The sequence below is a fragment of the Bombus fervidus genome, chromosome 4 (assembly GCF_041682495.2).
Source record: "Bombus fervidus isolate BK054 chromosome 4, iyBomFerv1, whole genome shotgun sequence".
Lineage (NCBI taxonomy): Eukaryota > Metazoa > Arthropoda > Insecta > Hymenoptera > Apidae > Bombus > Bombus fervidus.
Window position 1 is genome coordinate 1,244,025 of NC_091520.1, and position 18,814 is coordinate 1,262,838.

Genomic DNA, 18,814 nt, shown 5'->3' on the forward strand with positions numbered 1-18,814 from the left:
ATATATGATACTTGAAGTTTTCCACTTTGTGGAATTTGCCACATTGCTCGTTCTCTGGGACAATGGTATAAATCAAAATTTGTAGCTTTCTTGAGTTATTGGTAAATTTATTGGGAAAAGACAGTTAGTAGAAAAAATTATAAGCGAATTTCAAAAATTCACAACGTGAGAGAGTTGTGCTGTCATTGTAATGCTATTTTCTCGCTACGAAACTACAAACAGTCGAGAACTTTCAAACTTGTCTTCCCTAGAATCGTGACTTTTTAATTACGTTATTGTTCCAGCAAATGGTCGATAGATACGTCACTCCTTGTTTTTCGTATGATATTCTACAAAATTGATGTTAAAATATCTTCTAAACTAATCGATCATAATCAGTACTCGATCATGTTACCTTGATATTTATTTTTCCTTTTTTTTTTTACTTTTTTTGTAAAAAGAAGTTGCCATTAAAAAATAAAAATAAATAGCGTAACTGTCTCAAATGCATACGCGTTTTTGTACTTTCGAAGAGTTAGAAAATGTTATCGCGAAGACGTAGTTCACTTCGATCCATTCATCTTTCTCCAGATACTTATCGCTTTGTAACAAATTCAAGTTACCAAGACGCAATAAATTGTGATGTAGTAAGTGAAAAATTTCCTTCAGGAATTGAACATTTCCTCGTAAATATCGTAGAATGAGTAAAAGGTAAAAGACTTATCGTTAATGGGAAAGACTTACTTTAGAAGATGGTATCCCGCTGGGAGTAGCCATCCACATCTTTTTTTTTTTTTTATTTGGAAGTAATTTACAATCAATTCTCATTGAAAATTATAAGCAAATTATTCTGGCGTGGTACTATAACGTGAATAATAATAAATGATTATCGTATGTTTGATTCTAGCTGAATTTAATGTTTAAATCTAGAGAGGAATGTCTTTTTAGCCTGCGAATCTGATCCGTCGTGTCAAGTAGTTGAGTAAGTAGTGGGTTTTGGTGGTTGTTAATTCATATGTTATATCTATTACTGAATACATGTTATTTAGCAATTAAGCTAGAGAAATTTGCCAAATGTCCAGCTAGACAAATTGTAAACTACAAATTAAATAAAAAAATCTTCTGTTCGAGAAAACACCCCACTAACATCACTAAAGAAATAAAGTAGTCAAACTCGAAGATGGTATCTTACTGGGGGTAGCCATCCACATGTTATTTAGCAATTAACTTAGAAAAATTTACCAAATGTCCAGCTGGACAAATTGTACAGTACAAATTAAATAAGAAAAAAACTTTTGTTCCAGAAAACACCCCACTAACATCACTAAAGAAATAAAGTAGTCAAACTCGAAGATGGTATCTCGCTGGGGTTAGCTATTCACATGTTATTTAGCAATTAACTTAGAAAACTTTACCAAATGTCCAGCTGAACAAATTGTAAACTACAAATTAAATAAAAAAAAATCTTCTGTTCGAGAAAACACCCCACTAACATCACTAAAGAAATAAAGTAGTCAAACTCGAAGATGGTATCTCGCTGAGGGTAGCCATCCACATGTTATTTAGCAATTAAGCTAGAAAAATTTATCAAATATCCAGCTGGACAAATTGTAAGGTACAAATTAAATTAAATTAAAAAAAAACTTTTGTTCATTCTCTTCCGATTCGCTGCGAAAAGCTTTAGAAGTGGAAATGAAACTTACTTAATCTCGAATTATTCGCCACCTGTCCAGGTACATTATTTTATTTCTGTAACTGGAGTTTAGACTCTGCAAGTCGAAGTTTACCTTTATAAGTCGAACTTCTATCGCTGCTTCTGTCTGCAACTGGAAGTACGACTATAGCTACACTACGTGTTACAATATGCAAGAGAAGCCAATTATTCGATATTATCTCGCTTCTTCCAACTGTTAGGATTGTTCCAAGCAACATAAAACAACGCAAACCATGTCCCTACCTCTTCGCCCTTCGACCATTGTATCTATTAATGGAAGCTAATCGTTTTTCGTCAGTCGAACGCATAATTGCCATTATCTGTCGCGTCTTTAACTTTCGCATTTATGCACGTTGAATGGAACGAGTTCTAAGGGAAGCTTAAAACAATTACACTCTCCGAGAAGGTGGTTGTAATTACGCCTTCGAACGAAGCTTCTGTACGGCGAATTTTCGTTTGTCAAAGCTCTTTTACCCAGAAATTTCGATAAGTCAAAATTCTTTTAGAATTCAAAGACTTTAGACTCTTCCCTTGAGATTCGAGTTGCCGAGTTTCGACTGCAGTTCGAGGTCGATCGATGACAATCGTCGGAGCTCGATCGACGATAGCGATAAGTAGAACATAGGGCGAATATCGACTCGCTCTCGCATAAATTTTAGACTTCAGCCTCGACCTGCAATTTTTTCAACTTTGAAGAGTTCGCTTGGCGCGATAAATCGAAAATCTCGAAGGGTTGAAAGGGAGCACGTGTTGGTAGAAAGTGGGTCCGGAGCGAAGCATTTGCATCGAAGTATTGAGAAGCAGGCAGAGGGTGGTTGCCTTCGTGCAGTGTCGTTATATTGTTCCAGGGACCCCTTGACATCAACCCCAAGTGTTTCGTGTGGTACGAACCTTTCACGTTTTACGCATCCACAGACGCGAGCTGCTCGTACGTGTGAAAGTGTTCACGGACGCGCATCTTAGTTGGCCCATTTCACCAACAACACCGCTGAAAATCGCACGAGTGCTATGCTTCAAATCTGAACGAAGCACACACACCACTTTATATGCCCTGCGCATTCCAGCTTCACTTCCCTGTATTTGTGTGCCAACCTTTGTTATATAGTGCACTATACGGCATGTTCGCGGATTTACTAGCCAGCGTCTTTCCCTAGCTTTTTTTTTTTATTATTTAATTTGTATTTTACAATTTGTCTAAATGGACATTTGGTAAAGTTTTCTAAGTTAATTGCTAAATAACATGTGTATTGCTACCCCCAGTAGGATACCATCTGCGAATTTGACTATTTTATTTCTTTAGTAAGGTTAGTGGGATGTTTTCTCGAACAAAAGTTTTTTTTATTTAATTTGTGCTTTACAATTTGTCCAGTTGAACATTTGGTTAATTTTTCTAATTTAATTGCTAAGTAACATGTGGATGGCTACTCCCAGCAGGATACCATTTTCAAGATTGACTACTTTATATCTTTAGTGAAGTTAGTGGGGTGTTTCCTCAAACAAAAGTATTTTTTTTATTTAATTTGTAGTTTACAATTTGTCTAAATGGACATTTGGTAAAGTTTTCTAAGTTAATTGCTAAATAACATGTGTATTGCTACCCCCAGTAGGATACCATCTGCGAATTTGACTATTTTATTTCTTTAGTAAGGTTAGTGGGGTGTTTTCTCAAACAAAAGTATTTTTTTTTTATTTAATTTGTAGTTTACAATTTGTCCAGCTGGACATTTGGTTAATTTTTCTAATTTAATTGCTAAGTAACATGTGGATGGCTATTCCCAGCAGAATACCATTTTCAAGATTGACTACTTTATATCTTTAGTGAAGTTAGTGGGGTGTTTCCTCAAACAAAAGTATGTTTTTTATTTAATTTGTAGTTTACAATTTGTCCAGCTGGACATTTGGTTAATTTTTCTAATTTAATTGCTAAGTAACATGTGGATGGCTATCCCCAGCGAGATACCATCTGTGAATTTGACTATTTTATTTCTTTAGTCAGGTCAGTGGAGTATTTTATTTTTATTTTTCTATGAGAGTTTCTCGAACAAAAGTGTAGTCCTCTAGAGGTATTCGAGTTGTAGTCCGACTGTACTACCATCAGTTGACCTCGGAACCTCGACTAAAGGTCTGAGACATATTTAGCATATTTTGGAAGAGTTGTTGTTTCTTTAAGTTACACTGCATTCGGTACATTCTACGGAATTTCTCCTGTACTTAGATTACCATAAACTTTTATACAATGGAGTCTCGGTTATTCGAATCTTCTTTAACACAAGTTTCGTGTTATCCCAGGTGCTACGAACTTTATTACAACTTCACTTTCTTCGAAATTTTAACACGAAAAGTAGGAAACTGTAAATATCCAGGTACTGTGGAAACAGTTAATCAAACTTTTAACAAATTCAATAAAGAAATTAACTCGAATATTAATACTACGTTACGTTATCAAAATGTTTCCTATGATTTTATTGTTCGATCTATGAATGTTGAGGTTGAGGTTGACTGATTGAAGAACGAATGGATAAATTTGTAATAGAAAAGTATATTGAAATAATTAAAGGTATAAGTATAATGTATAAATTTATGCTGATTCAGATCCTTACTCTCTTAATGTTACGATACAAAGGAATGATAGGGAGCACGTTCATATATGTATAGCAAAAGGATATTACCAAAAAAGTTAAGCTTATAGCTTTGGCTAGAGGCTACAGGGAATATAAATAGAAATCTGTTTATTAGTTCCTTTGTTCCTAAACCTTGCAACCTCCACGGAGCATTCTTATCATACGCGCAGGCAGGCCATCGTGAAGTTTTAGTCGGTAAAAGTCCGACACTGCTCTGCTGCTGCCCGCAGCGACGGAATGTCCATGGAGATTTCTCCACGTGAAAAAAAAAAAAAAATAAATAAAAGATCTTGCAACCTAAAATATAATGTATGTTCAAGAGTACAATAATATGCACCGCTCCTTATTTAGAATATTTCTGCGTAATAGCAGTATCAAGATCACGTATATACATAAATAAAGTTGTAGAGTTTCTCTTGAAGTATTTACTTCAACAATGAACACTGATAGACCTTTCCGTATTATCCGAGTTTTCGCGTCGGATAATCGAGGCTCTACTCTACCGAGTAAATTAAATTTCGGCAAACGTAAACGCGGAATGTTCGCAACATTAAATCCTTCTACTTGCAAACTGCACTTTAGACCTTTCTTTGGTAACTTTCAAACACCTAACTTGCTTCTTGCGTTGAGCATTACGTCGCCTTCTGAGGAAATATCTGCAACCTGTGTGTGCTAAAACGAGTATAAGATACAGTTCTACAGGGACTGCAGAAGTTGTTCGTTGTTAATGAACCAAATTGTACGAATGTAATTCAACCTTATTTGAATTAGCTTCTATACAATTTCCCATTTTTACACGTTCGTTTATCAAAGTAACAAAACTTTGCGTTTGTCGCGTAAAAATTCAACAGGTGGCCAAAAAAAAAAGAAAAAAATTGTCGATCTCCAAACAGGACATTTTATACAATAATTAAATGGTAAACCCTTTATAGTATTTGCGGTTCGCAACGATAGACTTTTAATATTCAGGCTGGTTCGCACTTATTCAGACTGACTTGGATGATTTTGGGAGGAGTATTTATATTCTTTATTCGTTGGAGTGGAAAAAGACTTTGGTCGTACTTATCATATGTTTCTGAGAACGAATGCTACCCAGACGGTCACTCACGATAAGGCGCTTGGAATTTACTATCGTATCGCATAATTAGTCGAATTTCACCTGTGACGCGTTCATTTTCTTCTTTAGGATTGGTGTACTTTTCACTGTTAATTTCGAGGGTTTCTTGATTGACATCGTAGCAGTTTGTGACAATTTAAAAACCTGCGGACATATTGCCAAGTAATTGCGATTGGTGTGTCCCAGCAGCATCCGTGAAATTTTAAGTAAAATAAAAATCATCCTCGTCATATTTCTACCAAGAAGAAGGGAAAGAACGCGCTGCAAAATTGCGAATTGATTCGCTGCTGTGAAACTGCATTTGCCGATGAACTCTTTGGTTGAACAATTAGTTGGCCGTCGTTGTTTCGTCACAGGACAAATGTATCTTAAAAAGAGCAAACGTTTTCCACGAGAAAAATGCCTCTGCTTTGTCATTTTCAAAAGTTCTATTATTTTTCCCGCAGTCCGTGTACATCGCAATGAATTCAAGTTTCGATTGTAGTTGGTCCCTGAGAAAAAAGTCACGAAACAAAGTTTCCAACATTCGCGGGTCACAATATCGAGATAATATGTCTTTAAAGGATCCTTGAACCGCTTTCCTTTCTTCAGGCATAATCAAGCGGCAATAATGCCCGTCAGACAATAATCGGTCGGCTTACCGTCGCGGTTAGTAGCTAAATCGGAAAAGTTTCCGCCGTCCTTACGTCGGACGAAGAACGACGAATCTTTCTTCGCTGGAACTGTCGGCAACTAGGATTAGTTTTAAAGTAAGAGCATGCTCTCGTCTTTTCATCTTTCTTTCTTCGTTCCGCAAGCCGTTCATCGACAGATATACTCACGATGCCTTGATAAACTTCTTACAGTCGCCAACTTCCTTTTTGTTTCCGCGAGTCCGTTCTTCTACGAGATGGGAAGATGGAACGATTTTTTCGCTAAATTTCGACTTTCTTTAAACTTTCAAGTGATCTAACTTGAAATAAGTTATAAGTCTTATAAAGTGGATATACATCGAGCCACGAAAGTATTTCAACGTTGCTGGAAACTTTTCATGTGTACAATGTGTATCATAATTAGCGGGATCCGCTTCAGGAGCGACAGGAGGCCCAAAAGGTTCACGCGCTGCATCTGACCTTGTTTCAAAGTTGCAGCCATTTTCGTGTTTCAACAATCCGCGACTGCTTACCTTTCGTCCTGAAAGGTGTACCGTAATTAGTATGTGTGGATAACGTGTGTAATATATGTGCAAGCCATTGCAGAAGTGGACAGGAGGCACAAAAGCAACGAGAAAGATTCATACTCGCGTATATCCTACTCGACTTTGTTTGAAAATTACGACCATTTTTTCGTGATTCGCCAATCCAATTTCAGCAACTGCTCGGCTTCGTAAAGATGCTCGAAATGGCCAGCCTCGATCTGTATGAAAGCTTGTACTCATCGCATCAAAGAATTTCGCAATGTTTCAAAAATTCCAGATATTTGTTGAATCTGTTGGCAACCTTGTCGTATACGTGCACGAAGTACTTCAATACTGGTACAATTGCTTTCAGGTGGGCCTAAAATAAAAATCTAATGGATTTAAATATGAGGAGGTCCTGCACGACGTATCCTATTAGGAGAAAATAGTAAAGGTAAGCAGTTGGACTATCGAAGCACAAAGATGACTATAGCTTTGAAACAAGGTCCAATAAGATGTATGTTCGTATGAACGTTTCTCATTGTTTTTGTGCCACACTTGTCCTCTCTTGAAGTGGATCCTACACGTTACGACACAGCTTTTATTAACAAGCCATTTACATATTTAGCGAGTCTCTACTTTTTTTCTTTTTTTATTATTATTTAATTTGTACTTTACAATTTATCCAGCTGGACATTTGGTAAATTTACTCTACGTGTAGCACTAATTCTACGTTTAAGATTACTATTCGTGCTGTATACTAATCTCTTTGCAATAAATGTCTTGCGACAACGTGTTAAACGTAGCGTCAGCTTCGAATACTTACAGCTGATTAAGTTTCAATACATCAACAGGTACTCGATTCTTTTTGGGAAAAAAGGGATAGCGTGTAAGATGGAAGAGAAAGATCAATAAAAAGACACCCCTATATAACCGGAAAGAGTTACATCCTTCTATCTAGAGACACCTTGGGTCTTCGGATAATAAGGTACTTTGGTATGCCATAGAGCTGGTTCTGAAAGTGGATCGACCCTTTCAAGAGTAATCTCATAAATACGAAGTTTTACGTATCCGTACGAGTGCTTTATAAAACAAAAAGGAAAAGGAAACACAAAAATAAAAAGAAATTGGACAGCAAAATATGTATTGTATCGATTCAGTTGCAAATGCCTTTTCGATACGCTATGTGTTTATGGTCAACTGTTTGAAATTCAGATTTTCTCCTCTCTAAACAAGGGACCTCGCTACATAATTAATAACTCGTCTCTGTATCGGTATTTTGTACGATAAATTTTACAATTTTAAAACAATCTTATAAAGCAACAAAAATAAAGAAAGTAGCTGGACGTGAAAATACGATGCACCGTATCGATCTAGTTGCAAATATCTTTTCCGTGTTACTTCGATTTAATGCTCTTTTCGTCCTGGTCAAAGAAACTTACTTCTAACTTAGATAAAACTTTTGCGATTGTTAATTGAAGATTTGGAATCTTCGTTTACCAAGGATCTACATGTCGGATTATCATTAGGGTTGGAGGGCGTGCAACGAGTCTTTCTTTGTATCAGACGTTGTTGTTATGCAAGAGCGAAGATATTTACTAGTACAATTATGATTGTGACAGAATTTGACAAGTAACCGTGGTAATTAGATACTCGGGGTGTGAATGGCAATGATCTTGTGACTCAATAACGAATCCACGGTCAACAGGATGACGAATGCGATTTCTTCCACAGTCTAAGTCGAACTCGACTTACTGATCCACGATTCGGGTGTGACTCAACGTACTTGTCCACGGTACAAGTGAAACTTATCCGACTGAATCTCAGTCCAAGTGGAGCTGCCCTTATATACTCCTCTCCGTACCTCTCTGTATCCCTCGGATCGATCTTTGTTTTTAAGGAGAGCTATTTAATTACTCCATACCTCTGTTAGGTACACGTCCCTCCCGTGACCGCGGCTACGTTCAGCGACCCGTTATGTCGCTTCGAGCCCAAGCCCACTGTCGGGCACCCATACTCGGATTAGATCATAAACAACTATTTCTCAGTTTTATTATTTAAATACAGCTATAATAAAAAGTCTGGACTAAAGTATTGGGGACCTTCCCAAACGTTTCAAAAGAGAGGCCCCGATGTCCTTTCATCTCCGACATATATATTAGGTACTATAATGAAACTCTGACAAGTAGTAGAAATCAATCCTTTTTTTAATCATTCACTGAACTTTCGTATTTGTATCTACGTGTCTATGACGTGTCTACGTTTTCTAATTAATTCATCTAAAACTCTCTTATCGAGGTTTAGATAAAAAATATATAATTGTCAATTCACTACCTGTCTATAAATCTTGAACACCAGATCTGTGACATAAATCGCGTTAGCGATGATCGCTGACAATTAGTCCTGTAGCTTTCACAGCCTAGATTCTCACGATTCACACGATTACGCTTCGCACTGATACATTTAACACCGTTTCCCCTAACTCTGAAGCTTCCAGGAAAGAGCCGTGTCTAGAAAGAAAAGAATTCCGACGTTTCGCTTTACAGCTAGCTTCGTCAGTGTGTCGCACTAATACGAGGTGTACGCGTTGAAAAGCACTCTTCCCAGACTTTCTCTTTTAAAACAGTGTTCCCAGGCTTCCTTTCGTGGAACAGTGTTTTTTTCTCACCAGTATCACTGCGACACTCTGATAAAGTCAACCGCGATACTGTCGGAATTCTTTTCCTTCTGAACACGTCCGTTTCCCGGAAGCCTCAAACAGTGTTATACGAGACAGTGTTAAACATAGCGTTGCTGAGTGTGAATAGCGAAATTTCTAGGAGTGTTCGAATGTGTTCGTGAGCCGCATCGTTGAATGCGCATATTTGTGTGTGCAGCTTTAGGTATTAACGGCCTAGTATATGGGCGACGTGGACCTTGAATATTATTCTGAAATATGATGCCAAATGCTGCTCGCCTCAGGTTACACCATAGCTTGCTCCAACGTTCGCGAATTACGATTTCGCACAAGCTGACACCACAATTCCGTACCTGCGTGTTGCGAGTGGAACTAAATAAAAAAAAAAAAAAAAAAAAAAACAAGGACTGCCATGGGAGGAACGGTGAACGTGTTGTATAGAGAATGAAAAATTATTCGAGTCAGCTTGACTATTTCCTTTTTTCTAACATTCTGAAATGAATACAATTGCGCTGTTCTTCAGTGAAATTTTCCATGGTTTCGTACAAAAGTTTTAATTCGAATACGCAATACTATTACTCTTTTCAATTATTCCCATCAGTAGCATGACGATTGTTATTGGTTACATTCTCCCATTGTTTCGTATAAAAATTTTAATTAGTATATGCAATACCACTACATTTTAGCAACTTTTCTTCTCAGCAGTATGATACGTGTTACTAGTTACGTTGCTTGCTAGCCCCTGCGTTTTTTGAGTTGAGTTTCTATGGCTTTTGTACGAAGATTTTGTCTTTCTTTTTTCACTAAAAGAAATTTTTATTCCTTAACGAATTTTGCAATAATTGCAAGATGTACACCGCGTACTTAAATATTGCTTCCATCGCGCTTCGATGTTTACAATTTAATATAATTGATATATAATGAATATTGTAATGAGTTTTCTTGATATATTCTCATTTGAAAATAAATTACCCATATTTCGAATAACTTGTCGTTGCCTATTTCACATATGAAACATTATAATATAAAAGCACTGTAATTTGATACTGTATGCAAAAACAGTTGCAGATTGCAGTTCCTTCGACAGTAGGATTTCTTTTCTTGTCCTATAATGCCTTTAAAATAAAACCGAGAATCGTCTGCAGTAAGATTGGATTTTCTCGTCCATTAGAAGCAACGTGAAGAAAAGTAACAAAACTTGAATTTGTTTCAGGAGATTTCAACAAGAAGTAAATACGAGACTATTTACATATCAATATAGTTTTTATACCGTATATATCCATTTCGATAGAAGAAAAGTAAAGAAGCGAATTGATCGAAGATTTACAATTTTTTGCGAAATAAAACCTGTTTTATCGTTTAAGGCTCTTACGTCGTCTGAAATACAAGGAACAGCTGCATTTACAGATACGCGTAGATTTTTATTTCACTATCTTTGAACATAGTAGGAAACATGAGTTTGCGAGCGATTTGTATATTAACGAATGGGCCATGGATGTCGATGCAAAATGCAAATAGAAAAATGAAATCTAGATATGAATCTATTATGCGATTAAAGTATACTCCAAGGAATAGTATCGAGAAATAAATACATATGTATTGCATTGTATTGTATTCTTTATTGCAGTATAGATTATCATCTATTACAATTTGCCAACTATATGCTGTATCGGTGGATGCTTTACATTTTCTTTGTTTTTTATGCTCACAGACTGCTTAGCCTAAATTCATACAGTTAATTAAGTTTACATTTACCTTTATGCTTAATCCTACATTTACTTAACTGAATTTTCACTTACTTAGCTTAGATGCCTAGTAGTGGACATTTACATCATAGAATACTTATTTATTTACTTATTTATTTACATTTACAGAACACTTATTTATTAGAATGCTATACTTTTACTTCTTGCACTTGTTGAAAACATTACAAAATAGTACTCTTATAATCCATGGTTTAGAATTACAGCTATTTGATACTATATGTGCACATAAATAAAAAGTGTGTTCTGTATGCTCCTGCATCCCTGAATTCCTTTTATTTATCCCTGTAGAATCCTTTTATTTTCATTGTTTCTTGTATGTAGTGAAATAATCTTCTTGCATAGTCCTCAGTTTGTATTACCAGTACCTCTTCCATTGTTTCTTTTCCTTTCAAATACAGTGCTCTTATTTGTTCATATAAAGGGCATTCCAATAATATGTGCTGTATGTTTTCTTCTTTACACCTGTTGCACAATGTGCATAGTTTCTTTCTCTATTCTTTGGTTGTATCCTTCTTCCTTGCAATAAAACGTTCTCTTCCCAGCTAGTCTCCACCAAGCTGTTGTTCTTATAGCCCTCAGCGGTATTTTAACGTTTAAGTACTCTTTTTCCCTTCCTACATTTCCTTCCTTTAATTTCTCATACCTTTTGCTATATTATGACTCATCCACTCTTTCAATGTCTATTCTCTTCTTTCCTCTTTTTATTATCTTCCATATATTAGGTTGTCCGAAATGTTTCTTTCCTTTTATAAGGAAATAATACACGCACGATGTTTTTTTGTTTTATATTAGTTTTGTTTTATATTATGCACGAACGTAATAATAGAAATATAACGAAATGGATCGTACCTAATTCAATAAAATAATATAAGTCAGAAATTGTTGTTCATCTATCATCATCTTATGAAAGGAAAGAAACTTTTCGGACAACCTATAGTACTTTCTGTATTTGTTTCAAGCTATCCTGCATTTTGCACTTTCTACAGCCTTCCACGTTCTGCTTTATTCAATAAGTCCTCGAGTTTCGTGCACCAGTTGTATTTCCTACTTCTTGAATAAATACGTTATAGTCGACCTCGTTGTCTCTTGTCCGATACTATACTCTAACTCCTACGCAGTTCCGTTCCCACTATTTCAAAGTCTCTTTCATTCAAATTGGACAAGCTACATAGGCATTCCGAGGACACATTTTGATTACGTTCGTTCGAAATCTTGAGCAGCTTGCAGCCTCCTAATATCAAGTGTTTAATTCTCTCACGTATCTCACAGCCTGCATTCGAAACTTTGTACAAACACTCGGACTAAATTCCCGTTTTCGTGTATAATTGCGCAAATAATTTGAATTAAATAATAATTAAAAAAATCTAAAGTACGTAAGAAGTGAATACGCTGTAGTTTTTACGAATTTATTACCAGGGCGCAGATGTTTCGGCAATTTTGTATTTTTGTGGTTGCAATTAGAGGAATGGAAGTTAGATAGAGGTTCGTAAAAATTATAACGAGTACTATACTCCAAGTATATCGTATATTTTCGTATGTTGTAGGTATGTTTTTATATTACGATTGCTTACTCTATATTTCATATACTTTTTCTTACTTTTTCTTTTTTCTGGAAGAAAAGAAACAACCTCTTCCTTGTAATCTTTCACTTTTGTTATTAAAATATTCTTCCAATACCTCCACAATTTAATTGTTGCAATTGGTAATAAGCTTCTCTCGTCCCCCAGGAAGCTCGTAAAAATCGGCAAATTGGTCGGTTGAACGTCAAATTCACATGGATAATGACTCCTCATTTCTCATTAATTTTTGATCATGATCGTGTTCGGAATTTTCAGTGGCCGTCCGTTTATGGCTCATTCCCTTCTTTAGGAAATTCCGAATTACATGTCCTCCTCGAGCTGTAAACCTAACGACTCCGAGGTCAAGTAAAAAACCCCTGGAAAGGACCAGCCGGAAGGGCACGATGGGCATACGAAACCCAACGGCTGGTAGGGAGAATCAGCAACGTAGAAGGACAGTTCATCATCAGACATCGTACCGTACGGGTGAAAGACTTCGCTCCCAACAAGATCTTAGCACCGCCGTGCATCATGTCACACGTTACGTTTATGCAACAAGTTCAACACAGTGCTGGATTACTCTAACACTCGATATATTAAACCTCCTCCACCTTGAGTGTTAATTCATTCGAGGTACGCGATATCGACCGATCGGTTCGACCTGACCGGTTGCTCTGTAGTCGAGAAATCGCAACACATCGTCTTTGTACTGCACGTGTGGATACGCTATTCGGTATTGTATACAAGACAACAATTTTTGGTTGTCCCTGTTGCAAGTTGCTCTGTCAGTCTATCCGAACCTCTTTAAAGTCGCAATATCTGAGACGTATACTTTTACAGAAGATCATCGACAATATATAATTTTATAGCCTCCCATATGATTATCTCGTGTGTTCAACACGTACAAGTTTCCCTGTATATTATCATTACATTCAACTGCTGAATGATATCCGATTAAGAAGATTACTTTTTCCTTTCTAATGTTCTTTCAAGTAAAAACCATGCTCTGTTACGTCGGCCGACTCTTTACCTAGACCAGGCCACATACCGCGGGCAGGCTGGCAACGAGATGACCGCACATCCTCACGGCGTACCCTCAATAGCCTCAAGGACCCATGATAAATCTTAGCAAATTCTAGCTAAGGTCCTTCAGACCGAACAAACATCTCTTTAGTAATTCGTTTTCTAACAGTTTATTGTTTACTACAGGAAGATTCGGGAAAGTTAGTTTTCTCACGTATGATGCTTCCCACTCGCCACTTTCTTTCAGGGACAGTTAGCCCCTTCCTCACCCACCAACCTCGAAAATTAACCAATTACCAACGAAGCCTATTTCCCTCGTTATCATAGCGAAACCCTGTCTTTAACGAATCAGCTCATCTCATGTCCGTGGATCCACCCATCACAAGTCTTCCTGCGCAGCATCATTTTCATAGAGAGTCAGTTGCTCTTCCGTTTTCGATCTTTCACCGTTCGAACTTGCGTTATTCTACTCGAACTTGGAAATTACAATTACTCTCTATCAACTCATATTTAGTTTGTACATCAGCTGTTATAATAAACTGTAACTTATAATTTGTTATATCAGTGTCATATTCAATTTAACTACCTCTATTATCCTAATCGAAATAGGGGATCGATAATTTCGTTTCCTCGCGATCGCGTCTCTCCGCGAGTGAACGAAACACTGTAATTTTTGGAATTATATATCTAACGATTAAAATTTTGTTTTACTACACGCGTACCTCGATTACTTTCACACTCGAGTTTCTTTTCCGCTTTAAACTGCAGTTTCATGAAATAATTGAGCAGAAAGAAGCAGAGAGCTTATTCACAAACTTCAGAATCCAATGGGTGCTACACCTTAAGGCTTAATCGCACGTAGCTACAGTGGTTTCACTTTCATAAAGGTGGCCGCTGGACACAGTGGAATGCAACGGTACTTGAGGCAGCTGTAGTAGTAGTAGTAGTAGTAGTAGTAGTACCGCTCACTCCTCTTCAGAATTAGCATTGTACATTAAAAACTGGCTACCGTGTCGTGCAGTATATGCTAAGTGCACGCGTGATGTCTCACTGGAGTGTTATGTACATTCAAAGAATGTTAACGCTCTGGCAGAATATACGTAAATGCAGCAACCGCTAATTGCAAGTCTCAGTACTTCTACTTGTAAACGATCAGTCAGAGAAAGAGAGAGAGAGAGAGAGAGAATTACATGTTCTTTTTGCGTACAAAAAGTGATATTATTTTAACTGCAACATTCCTTGCAGATTATTGGAAAAAGCTAATGGTCGGAATAATTGAAAAACGTTGATAATGCGATACGTCGCTTGAGAAATATTTAAATTAGATCAGTAAAATGTTTCTCTCTTTTTTGAATAAGAATATTAAATGCAAGAGTATTAAATATTGAATGACTCCAAAAATTTAACAAAACGATATGCATTCCGGTAATCGTACAAGCAGTAATGACAGGAATATTCATTTTAATACTGTTTCAATTTAATGCTGTCTTTGATATCTTGTTTAGCCGATGCACCAGTTTAATTTTAATCGAGTAAGTGGCTTAGCTCGTTAAGTACTAACCAATGGTTTATCATATTGCGAGTACATGATTTGTTGTACATTAATGTTAGTGCATCTATTTCTTTGTGTTTCATAAAATCGTAAAGCCTAGATGGAGGAAATAATCACGATAAAAATACCAGGGGAATCTTAATTATTCTCTTTCGTTTCAAAGTTCATATCTCGACAACAAGCAATGCAAAAGACACGAGTTTGTAGAGATGAGAAAACGTTTGGATGTCAGCTACAGGTGTATCTAATAAAAAAATAGAATAAAAACTCCGTTTAAAGATTTTAATGTCATCCTTACAGAACGTTTTAGGGCCATCGCCAGGTGAAATACCATGAAACATTTTTTTCTATCATCACGAACAAGAGAGTAATTAAAATTGACAAAGTTATAGTCTCTAATTATAATTATAAGCTATACTTCGGTATAAAGATAATTATTATACAATTATAAATTATATTTGGAAGTAAGTTGTGCATACACAAGTGGAACGAATGAATGCTACAACATCATGGTATTATGTACAACCGGCGACCTTCTGTACCCAGGAAGAATGTTAATATATCAACTGACCAGATGCGGTGTTCACTGGTTGTGAACACAAGTTGCACCAACAAAATACATGTTAACCACGACCGAAATGTGGTCCATGGTTAACCAAAGAATCTTTTTGCGGTAAATCAACCTACGAAATTCGTTCCATTATTGACAATATATCCGCGTGGTTAATATCTACGGTTCCTAACAAATTCTCAAACCGAAATTGATATCCGACTGGGAGAATGTAAATCGCCTTGTTCAATCCATTAAGGGCCAAGTCTGACCTAGTTCGTATTTTTTATTCAAGGTTTATATAGATTTTGATCAGTCGTTTGTCCATTTGATTGTCATTTTAGTGTCAATTGATTGTCATTTTATCCAAACGATGCTGACGCATACGCTGTCAGGGATGTAGGATCATAGGGAAAATTCACTGTAATGGTACCGGCAGATTTTTGCGAGAATTTCGCAAACTAAGGCCGAACGACGGTTACACGTATAGGAAAAAATTATTCAGAATCATGGCAACATATTCAAAATCATGGAAATCGGCAAGATGATTGAGATACGGATAATTAGCAAATGAACAATATTTATTCTATAAAAGTACGTATTATAACACACAGACCTGCTTGAAATAAATATAATGATTTTCACGTACTATGTAGCGTTGACAAGTATCACGTTGATGTCACATCACGATAAACACGTCACGGCTGTCCGAGGGTTAATGAATTAATTAGAGCAAAAATGCTGGCGATTGAGGCGAGGATGAAAGCAGCGTTCATCCGCCGTATTTCCTCAAACTGAAACAGTGTAAAATCGGCCTAAGTTTTGATTGACCTTACTGATACTTTATTGTACAGCTCGCGATCCAATAAACAGCCGATATGTTATCTAGAAGGAAAGCGTGGGCGCGCATTGAAATTGTCAGCTTCTAAATCACACGCGGCAAAAGGTGACGTGGCACGGTTACCATAACCCTGTTATCGTAATTATTGATTTCATCGTGCCTGCAGCCTGTCATTATACGCGATGCCATTAACCTCGGTGGCATGACACGCTTGCGTGTACCTGTTTGCATGCCGCGTTATTACACAGCTCGGCGACCACTGCTCAAATTAAGGATATGATATTTCTTATTAAATATTATTTAACATTCGATGAATAACAAAATAGATTCGTCCACTTTCTCATTTAATTAATCGCATTAACAGACCACGGCGGTTCGCTAAATTGGAATTCGCATCGAGCCGATCAGCATTAATTAGTATGCTGTTTTTCGCAGCTTCTTCGGGTCCGTACGAGACATGGATTCTCAGGAATGAGCTACACCGAGGCTCCATTGGCTCTCTGTAAAAACTGTTCGACGCGATATACGAACATAATAAAACAGTTAAATACTATATACCGAGAATCACAGCGGTCGTCGCTTTCTTCTTTTATGCGTGCTCGTGACTGCCCTTTACTTGGCGGATAGCGTTAAACCAGTCCACAACGAAAGATCTTAATTAGGTTTGCAAGATTTCACGGAATGCGGACGATGTATCGAGAATCGTCGTTACACCTATACTCGGCTGCGTTACCATATCTTTACACGTCAGATCGTACCTGCTTAATTAATTCGCATAGAAATGACTTTTTATCATTCCTATATGAAATATTATTGTATTTCGTTGGAGTTCGAAGTTCTTGAAGTGGTCACCGCTTCTAAGAAAACTCTACATCTGGTCTTTTTAGTTTTCTCAAGCACCGAAGCCATCGACAGCGTATAGACAAAAGACTGGGACGAAGGCAGACCTTAAACAGTGGACAGGCGATGATGGGGCTAGTCCTTGTTTCCTATGAGCGTTTATTACCAGAAGAAATAAATCACAAATACATTGAATGTTCAGTTGCTGCAACATTCATCCAATTCATATTAAATTATACAGTGAATCTGCAGGCTTATGAAAGGCCATTCAAAACGTCGAACGTAAGAGAATACGATGAAACAAACTATTTGTATCAAACTATATGAAACGAACTACAGTGAATACGAATGAACATAAATTGCATTACAAATCACAGGTGGCAACTGCGAATTAAACGTGTCAAAACAAATAAATAAAATAGAACAAACAGTAATATAAAAGCAAGTCGAACAGTATACAACTTTGAGAAGCAGATTAAAGAATTTTTTTTTTATTTGCGTTTAATTTACAATCAATTCTCATAGAGAATTTTAAGTAAATTTATCTGGCATGGTACTATGACACGATTAATAAGCGTTTATAGTATGTTTGATTCCACTTGAATCTAGTGCTTAGGTCTACGGTGTAATGTCTTTTTAGCCTGCGGATCTGTTCCGACGTGTCGAGTAGTTGAGTAATTAGAGGGTTTTGGTGGTTGTTAACTCTTGTGCTGTGTCTATTGCTGAATTTGGATAATTCTTCTTTGACCGTGGGTATCTTGAAGTCGTGATGTATCGTTTCGTCGGTGACGTACCAAGGTGCGTCTATTAGGGATCTTAAGGTTTTCGATTGGAATCGTTGAAGAAAGAGATTAAAGAATGAAACCGAAAATCAAAGATGAAAACTAGGATGGAAGGGTCTGGCATGGTTAGTTGATGCACATGAAAGTAATTTGCAAGGGTTAAACAATATTCTGTAGCTTTTATGGAAACGAAAAATTAACATGTCGTTCCACCTGAAAAATTGAGGCAGGAGAATTTTCATTTTTTATTTCTCCTCCTCCAAGGAATTTGTTATGCTCCAAATAATTAACTGTGGTATCCCATTTAATTAAAAGAAGCAAATCTGCAGCAGTTTCAGAAAAGGTAGTTTGCAATGCTTTGTGTGATTCATTTTGTGTATTCGTTTCTATGCACATGCAATTTCAAATTGAACAAGATACTTTGTTGTACTCATGAAAAAGTCACACATCATTTACTGTTTCTCTATCTTATCTGATTATTGTTATTATTTGTTATGTAATCCTAAGCCCTAGGTGTCACAGGATGGGACTTGGCTTCCCATTAAATTAGGTTGTCACATATTTTGTGCGTCTAAAATGTTGTGTATCTATTATTTCTAAATTTTCTTTCTAAAATTTCTAAGATTTCTTTTATTTA

At 36.7% G+C, this 18,814-nt stretch overlaps 1 protein-coding gene and 1 long non-coding RNA gene across 7 annotated transcripts in view; one reads left to right on the plus strand and one right to left on the minus strand.

The window, feature by feature from the left end:
• Twin (CCR4-NOT transcription complex subunit 6-like twin) overlaps positions 1 to 18,814 on the plus strand; it is a 185,820-nt gene that overhangs the window by 136,130 nt on the left and 30,876 nt on the right. Inside the window, exon 1 of one of the 6 annotated variants that reach the window (XM_072001098.1) lies at positions 6,983 to 7,041. The exons of the other annotated variants lie outside the window; for them this stretch is intronic. The gene's annotated coding sequence lies outside the window, so the exon portion shown is untranslated. Of the gene's footprint in view, positions 1 to 6,982; positions 7,042 to 18,814 lie in introns of those variants that run through there. 6 annotated transcript variants of the gene reach the window in all.
• LOC139986085 (uncharacterized) overlaps positions 1 to 18,814 on the minus strand; it is a 96,045-nt gene that overhangs the window by 69,148 nt on the left and 8,083 nt on the right. The gene's annotated exons all lie outside the window — the stretch shown is intronic.